Below are 9,596 nucleotides of genomic sequence, written 5' to 3'. Positions count from 1 at the left end.
CCTTAAACGACTAAACACTTCTTATTTGTTCTTCAAAAAAAATAAAAAATATTCTTCTTGAATAATCATCAATAAATGACACATAATATCTTGAATTAGATAGATAAGGAATATCCACAAGACCAAACACATCAGAATGAATATAGTCCAACAAACCAAAAGATTTTTGAGAATTGGAATAAAATTGAACATGATTTTTTTTTTTCCATAGATGCAATGTTCACAAAAATCAAATTCAAGGTTACAATCAACCAATCCCTCAACCAAATTTTATTTTTTCAAGGTTTTCAAAAATTTCTTGCCAATAGGGCCAAGCCTATGATGCCAGAGCATTATTTTCTTGGTAGGAAGTTTAACTTCCATAACATTTGCACCATGGGTTTTGTCATTACTTCTACTAGACTTTACAAAAACACTATTATAACACATAGGCTTGGCATCCAACTTATATAGTGTTCCAATGCATTCACCCTTAGCTAAAAAATAGAATGCATAGTCATCTTGAAACCACCATGGAAAAATGTTACCTAAACTTTGACATAATTTAGCTTGTTGACAAACAGTAAGTTTCAAGCCAGACTTGGTATGTGAAGCACTCCATCAATACCCTTTACTCTGTCATCAGGAAATTGAATTTTGACTCTTTCTCTCCTAACAATTTCTAGTGTGGAACCACTCGCCAAGAATACCTTTCTACCATTGTATAGTTCATATTTTGAGAACCATTCTTTATGAGACATCATGAGGAATGATGCTTCTGAATCCACCAACCATATGTCATTAGACACAGGTACTGCCAAGGCTGCTACAAAGGCATCAACATCACTTTCAGAAGATTTAGTGTCAAAAATAAATTTCTTCTTCTTCTTTTTCTCCTCCTTGCAATCCCTTCAGATATGATCTTTATGCCTACAATTCTAACACTTCACCTTGGACTTCTTTCTAGGAGTGGTAGATCGCTCCTTAGACTTCAACTTTGTGTCCTTTTTCTTGATCCTTTCCTTACATCTTCCTTTCACACTCATGGCTTCTTTAGCCACCTTAAAGGACTTCTTTCACATCTCCTCTGATAAAAGTGCAACAACTACTTGGTTCATTTTCTACTTGGTAGTTGTACTTCTGATGGTCATTACCAAATTAATCATGAATTAGGCAATGAGCATAATAGTAAAATGCATCGATCTTCTTCATTAATAGACACACCAATAGATGTTAACTATGCAATCACCATATTAAATGAGTTTAGGTGATCTTCCACAACTGTTCCTCCATCCATCTTCAAGGAGCACAATTTCTTTGTCAAGAATATCTTGTTTACCACAAATTTTCCCTGATAAATGTCTCCTAATTTTTTTCACAAGGAATGTGTGATTTTCTCTTCATGGACATTCAATAAAATTGAGTCTGCAAGACTCAATATTATTAATCCTCTCACCTTCTAATCCATTAGTTCCCAATCTTCCTATTTCATGCCCAATAGTTTAGCACTATACACAACAGTCCACAAATCTTGATCAACTAGTAGATCTTCTACTTAAAGTTTCCAAAACTCAAAGTTTGTGCCATTGAACTTTTCAATGTACACTCATCTAGATGTACTCACCATCTCAATTTATAGATAAAAAAATTTCAAACTCCCACTAAAACCAATTTGACACAAAAAACCAAACCCTACTCAACAAGGATAACACAACTGGCCAGGCTTTGATACCTCTTGTTAGGAAAGCAATGGTAAAAAACGCTTTCTGAATGCCCAATGATAGGGAAATGAGGATAAAAGAAAGTACAGAGATGTGTAGGTTAATAAATTATCAAAATAATGTATTAGACACAAGACACAAAGAAAACACATATTTAACATGGAAAATCCTTACGAGAAAAAACCCACCACCCAAAATGCCGAGAAAAATTTTGTATTACAGTAAATAAAATTTACATACAACACTCTAGATTTTCATAGGCTCGGACTGCCTTTACAATCAACCTGATTTTATCAACATTCATTCAAATGAATTCTTGCAGCCATTAAAACACCTACAAATTTATTACACAATACCACAAATGATTACAGTCAAAACGGTCTGCCAACTTTCTGTCACACATGGATGCCTTCGATGAACACAAACTACTTTGACATACACAACACTACTCCACCGTACTATCCAACACCACCGTATTGTCCGGCATCATACAACACAAAATAATATTGTGTCACCATACATTAAAAAAACATATAACTATCACCAATCACCATGCAGTGACTTACCTCCACCATAACGACGCTTTGTCACCATAACAATTTTAACATAATTGAAATATTTAACCTTAGATATGTGAGGACACTCGAGTTTTTCTTAGATCTAAATGTTGTGTTGTTTCTTTTCTCTCAAGCAAACTTCTAATAATTTAAGAAGCGATCATTTTTAGTTCCTAAGGCTCAAGGTTGCTATTTATCTTCTAAGAAGAAAATTAGAGTTGGGATTGGAAAGGAACCTTGGAAAATATTGCCTCATCATTATTTTTCTCGTGTTATGTGTAGTAATAAATGGCATAAGGCTGATGGATTGGTAATATTTTTTTATGCCTTATCTCTTTTATATGAAGGCTTCATCTCTTTTACAATTTCTTTGGAAGGCTTGAAAATAAGTGTGTACATAATTTTAGTCTTGGATCTTCATTCATTTGATGGAACAAAAAAGTACAATATCAGGGTGCACCTTTTGCAATTAACTTACTTAAAAAAATAAAAATTATTATTCCAATATAAGAGTGTAATAGTTTCAGACTTCAACTCATTATATAGGAGTAACTAGATTAATATCAAATATATCATTTTGGTGTAAGAGGGAGTTCAAAAGAATTCCTTACTATTGTGAATTCTTTGGTTTCTTGAGATCTTCTCATAAAATTATTTTATCCTCTTAATACAATGTCTTTACATACAAGGTTTGGCTTGGAACCTCTCCCTTTTTTTTTTCCATTGAAAGAAATTTATTTGAAACTACTGCCCTCTATGAAGCTAAATACTAGACTTAATCAAATGGAGTTGCAACTTGCAAGCTTAAAGGAATTAAGTTAATGAATTTAATCTCACAAATTTGGTGGTCAAAAGTTGAAGCTAAATACTAGACTTAATCAAATGGGGTTGCAACTTGCAAGCTTGAAGGAATGAAGTTAATGAATTTAATCTCACAAATTTGGTGGTCAAAAGTTAAGGCAAGTGCACAGATCTTGGCTTGGAAGATAATCCATTTCAAATTTCATATTAGGGAAGGACTAAAATTTTAAAGAATCGGACAATTAAATGCCCTTTTTTGTCAACATATTGAAAAACATAAATGATACCTTTTGGTACTTCTTTTAGGTTAAAATGAAATGGAATACAATAAGAGATCATTTTCTAGATATTTTTAGCACATTTTGTGATAGAAGTTATTTAGGGTTTTGGTCTACACAAGAATATAGTTGATGATTGTACAAGACATTCTACTTTGTTACTTATTCGTAAAAGTAGATGTTTAGCTATATTTTCTAATCAAATTTCTAAGAAGTTGAAATGTTGCAATTTTACTATAACATTATGTTACAATTGGCTTCTTTATGTTTTCAGCTATTTAATAGATATTTTTTTAATGAATTTTCTATTAATAAATAATACACTAAGATTACAATTCATAAAAAAGGGCTAGGGATACAAGATCACCCCATGAGAGTTCACATGGCCGAAGCCGGAATCAACAACATATAAGAAGCAACCCTCAAGCAACTAAAGTAGTACCAGCTAAGGAGGGTGGTTCATCCCAATCATGAAATCCCCACTCATCCCTAGGATTGGTAGGTGGGCTTGAATAGTTCAGCCATCAACAACATCATCAAGGCCCTGGTTAGCATCCTTTGTATTAGGCCGCGAAGGTGAGATGGCCAATTCTAGGCAAAAGGGCCACTTTCTAGAAACCACACACTAAGGACCAAGAGGAGGAGATGGGGAGCAACCTATGCCACCACAGAGTAGGGAAACAGAGCAGTGGTGCTAACCACCATTGCCACCGTTGGGAGAGTAGTGGCGAGAAGGGCTTGTGAATATGGCATGTGCTAGTGGCAGCCCAAAGAACTACACCCCTAATGGCAGCCTTTAGGTGGCGTGGTATCAACCGAGGCATTTGGAGGTACTCTGGCAAGAGTACATGGGGCATTGCCCTAGTGATTGAGAAGCTCTTCAAGGTGGGCCACCTCCAAGGCCACCTTGTTTGCTTGCACTTGATTCTACATCATTACATCATTACAAATGTATGCTTTAGTGTACAGAGCAATATTTATATCAAGAAAATTGTGAGTGAAAAATCTCCATCCCGAAGGTATGCCAGATTAGGGTAAATTTTTTAGGGATCCTATAGGAATCAACCAAAATAGCCATATGCCAAGAAAATGGTTCAGACCGTTTCTAGTGCTAATAATTTTGAGCACGTCTACAATTAATGAAGTTAATGAAATTAACCATATATTCCTCCAAGAGCTTCAAACATATGTCAAACTTCAAAAGTAGCTTTATTCAACCTCTTGATACATTTAATACTCCATTGCAGAGTCATTGTTTGATCTTTATATATAGCTTTTGATCATTTTCTTGACTTTCTATTCTTTATTGTGTCTTTAACTGATTATTTATTATTATTTAATTCCGTTACTATGTCTTTTATCGATTATTATTTTTTATTATTAAGTCGGGTCTGATCTGTTTTCATAGAAAATACATTTATGAAATTATCTAAATACCTAGCCGAATCATTTTACCCCTTCGATCAAATTAGTGCACAAACTTCGTAGAAGCTGATAGTTTGACATTTTAAAATTCTTTCGGGCTTGCCGGAGCATAGAAATAAACAGCTCTCTCTTGTCTATATCAACGCAAACGAAAGTTGTATTAGCCGGCAAAATTCTTTTGCCAGCTCCCCTCTTCATTAAATACCATTATAACTCTCTCAAATGCATAGCAGCACATAAAATAAATAGAGGAAAAAGATAGTTTTTGTTTGCATTAAAGAAGAAGAGCAAAATGGGTGTGAAGTTGTTTGGATCAGGGCAGGCAGGCTGCGCCAGAAGGGTACTTTCATACCTTGTTGAGAAAGGCGTTCAGTTTGAAATTGTGCCTGTTGATATCATCAAAGGAGAGCATAAAAAACCAGAGTTCCTGGCCTTACAAGTAGGGAACTTTGCATTGATATAACTCGTAATTTTACCTTGTCTTTTGTTGATTGCTAACTTAAAATTGGTATGATGCAGCCTTTGGAAAAGTTTCGGTGGTCCAGGATGGAGATCTCACCATGTTTGGTAACGATTTTAATTGTTTATAATGTTAAAGCATAGATGGGTAATCTCGATTCCAAAGTATTTAATTATTATTCCATCTGTTCTTTTACTAATGTTAAATAAATAGCCTTATCTGGGTAAACTATTTAATTATTATTCCATGTGTTCTTTTATTATTCCATTAGAATATTTTGCTTCTTATACCCTGGCCTCATTTGGATTCTTTAGTTTTACATGTCAGTGTATATCTTGACCTGGTCTGGGCTATGCAGATTTTAACGTGTCATGTGATATGTTGATTGTATATATATAAATCTGACTTTACTGATATAGATTGTCACTTTTCATATGAGATGTGAGATATATGTCTGTTGTATTCAATTTATATGAGATAAAATATTGGGAAGACAATTTTAGAAGGTGAGTGTTTTCATAGTGATTGTTGATTCGGTATTGTTAATAATTTAGTACTGATAGTTGTAACTTGAAAATGGTTTTAACCATTACTTGTCATTCTAAGTAGGGTACTTGTCAAACAATCTTTTGTGAAAATATGAAAATGATTGGAAATTTGTCATATAAAATGTTGAAAATTACTCTCCTCTACTTAGTCTTGTTGAAAATTACTCTCCTCTACTTAGTCTTAATTCAAAGTAATCCAGAATTATCATTTTGCATTTATCCATTCAAACTATATATATATATATATATGGAACATTGATTTTTTTTTATGTTTGATATATGTAGAATCAAGGGCCATCATAAGGTATTTTGCTGAGAAATGTGAAGGGCAGGGGACCTCTCTGCTGGGCAAAACCCTGGAGGAGAGAGCAATGGTGGAGCAGTGGCTAGAAGTGGAAGGGCAGTACTTCAGTTCTGCTGCTTATTCACTGGTTGTTCAGGTGCTGATTGTCCCAAAGCTTGGTCAAACTCAGGACTTGGCACTGATAGAGAGCAGTGCTAAGGAGGTGGGTAAAGTGTTGGATGTGTATAAGAGAGGCTGTCAAAGAGCAAGCACTTGGCAGGGAACTTTTACAGCCTTGCTGATCTCACCCACCTTCCATTTATGCATTATATAGTGAGTGCTACTGATAAGGGATATCTGATTACAAACAGGAAACATGTGAATGCATGGTGGGAGGATATCTCCTCCAGGCTTGCATGGAAGAAGGTTTCAGCTATGTGAAACCATGGATTCTATGTCTGAGGTTGCAACAATTTAGTGTGTTTTGGAAAATAATAACACTATGATACACAATGTACATGGTGGAATGTTGTCTCTCTTATGTTTCAATGATGTTTTCAAGGAGATTATGTTAATATTATCTTCTCTAGTTTTAGCACAATGTTATTGTCCACTTATCCATTTCCAAATGCTAGTTCGAATCTTCGCCCTTTCTTCAAGAATGGATTGCCTATTCTGGTTTGATGGTGATTGCAATTCTTTTCTTTTGAAATAAATGTTTATAATCATAGAACTTTTCTTTGGCTAAAAGATCTTTTTTTCTGTCGAAAGGACATGTTCTTCATTGTAGTTAATGAATTATTTTAACAGTTTTATTAAAATAATCAAATGACATCTTTATAAATAGCTAGTGATATTTTTATGTAGAATTTTAAAACTGGACTATGACAGTCATGAATGAATCTCTACTAATTTCTAGTTTCAAATATTGATTAAAATTATTAACTACAAACACTTCTAATGTTGTAATGACAATCCTTAGTCAAAAGAATCCTCCTCTTTCCACAATCTAAGCTTCAATATTTGTTTATCCTTTTATATAACTATTTTTTAAATCATTATTTTCATTAATAATTTATTCAAATCTTAAAAGTTTATAATTTTTATTCATAAGTTCTAAAAAAAATTTATTCATTAATTAATATTTGAAAATGATTGGATTTGAATATATGAATTAAAAATATAAAAAAATTATAAAAGTAATTAATAAGGACATAAAATTTGTAGTAGAGACACTTGTATATAATCATTGTAAAAATTTAAAGAATGAAGATTAATAATATTACAAAAATGAAATTGATAATATAATGAATATTCTATAAAAGGGCAATCTTTCACATTCTGCCAGAGATGAAAAACAAAAAATATATTCAATTCGCATACATCAAGATTAGGCCGCTCTTCCTTTCATCAACATTATTTATAAATCTACATAAGAAATGAAAAATAGTCTACATAATTATTTTCTATTCAAAATATAACATCATACAAGTGGGTTTTTTAATAGGAGGATTCACGAAAAATGTAGTGACTTTTTTCCTTCTTATTTTTTTTTGTTGTTTTGACTACAAATTATGAAGATGATGAAGATCAAATGCTAAATTTTTTAGAAAATTCAATGATGTTTTCAATTTTTTGAAAATTGGTCAATTGTACACTTTTTAATCTTGGAGCATCCTATTATGTGACAACATCTAAACATTCACTTTTTATTGTGATATTTCTAGTAGGATTCATCTATGTAGTTTTTATGTCAAACTCAACACCATTCACAAGAACCCACCTCTAATGATAATGAATGAAACACTTTAAATTCATTTTATCTAAGCAATGCTCATAGAGGTGAAGTATTGGGTGTGAAGATCACTTATCCCAATACTACTTTAAGTATACTTGACTATAGATTTTCTTGCAAAAGTAAGCTCGTTTAACTTGACTCCTCATTTGAAAAAACTTCTAGCATCAAACTACTAAAATACTTTCAAAGACCCTTCCATAAAATCACAACCAAAAGATTTCCAATCTAGATTTGTAATTAAAGAAGTGCTCTGCATAGTGAATCCTTATTTTTTGCAAGGAAAGATTATACATGTACAATATTAAAGAAGATGGCAAATAAAAACCACTCAAATTTCAGAATTCAAGAAAAACTTTCATCTTGAAACATTTAGGATGACTCCAAGGTGAAAGTTGTTATCTACATTGAATTACATTAACCAATCCATGTTATCTAAACCATATACACAAATCATAGAACTTAATATGCCCACAAGAACCAAAGTGTCTCTGGCTAACATAGTAGTAATATATTTCAATAAACTTTCTTATAATATAAATCAATTAGTGTGTTAAGTCTCAATTTCTACTAGAACAGACACTTGACAAGCTCACAAGAACAAAATTCTCTCCAGCTGTCATAATAAGAATATATTTCAATAAACTTTCTTATGATATAAACCAATTAGTGTACTAAGACAACTTCTAAGTTAGAATATACATTTCATGTGTTGAAATATTAAATGCAAATAATCATTTGCCCCTAGAGCCAAATTCCCACCTACCACCATGATCGCGTTAGAAATATTAATGTTTGGTAGGTGAGTTTCAAATTTGGAAAAGAGGGGGAAATTTTTTTGAAGGGAAACAAAGGGAATGTTTATTGATTCATTCAATAAGGTTTAGCAAATCAGAGAGTTGGAAGAATTGCAGAGTAGAGAAGTGCAAGTGCACAGATCTATGAAGGAAATTGATCAACAGATCTAGTCTTTAGAGTTTAGAAGATAGAAGAAAGTTTGTTCTCATGTTTGCAGTTGCACGTGTTCCCTCTTGTCATTCTGTAAGTTTATTATTTTTGGATTTGTCCTGTGAAGCAGTGATTGCTCTAAGCATTGTTGTATGCAGCCATTAGAGGTATAAGTTTAAAGGTTAAAGTTTTAGGTTTTACCAATTTGAAGATTTTCGAGTTTTCTAGTTGAAGCCAAATGCTCCCAAATTTTGTAATAGTTTATCATATTCAAATAGCAAGAAAGCAAGTAGGCATACATATCTTTGTTGTTCTTCTCTTATTCATTATTACATGTTTTCATTTGAGAAGTTCTTTGTCAAAATTTTCATATTTTGGCTCTCTGGTTTTAACGGTGGAAAAATCTATGTTGTAAGTTCGGTTTATAGCCCACTCGATTTGGTCTTTACCAAGTCCCTCTTTTTTTTTCTTTCACAGAGTTCTCTCTATTGTTATTACTGAGTTCACTCAACTGAACTTGACATCCTCTTCTACTGAGAACCACTTTGTAGTGGTTACCGAGCTCACTTGGCATTACTTTCTACCTAGCTCACTCAACATATACTTGTTCTGAGCTGCCCTTTATTTGCTAAGTTTACTTAGCTTCCTCTTGTGTTGAGCTTACTCAGCACTCTCCTATCACTCAGTATCCATTGGTGCCAAGAAAAATTGACACTCGACACCTTCATGTGCTGAGAAATTTTTTAAGGTTGTGATTTTATTTTTCACATGGTATCAGAGCTTTGAGGCCTCACATCCACA

General features: G+C 33.0%; 1 pseudogene; it reads left to right on the top strand.

Annotated features, from left to right (window-relative positions):
* Positions 1 to 5,053: 5,053 nt before the first annotated feature.
* On the top strand, positions 5,054 to 6,493 carry LOC149528555 (glutathione S-transferase F9-like; annotated as a pseudogene).
* Positions 6,494 to 9,596: the final 3,103 nt, after the last annotated feature.

Source organism: Cupressus sempervirens, chromosome 11 (genome assembly GCF_028749045.1).
Source record: "Cupressus sempervirens isolate cs-2001-9-10 chromosome 11, ASM2874904v1, whole genome shotgun sequence".
Lineage (NCBI taxonomy): Eukaryota > Viridiplantae > Streptophyta > Pinopsida > Cupressales > Cupressaceae > Cupressus > Cupressus sempervirens.
This window is presented reverse-complemented; position numbering and strand designations above follow the sequence as displayed.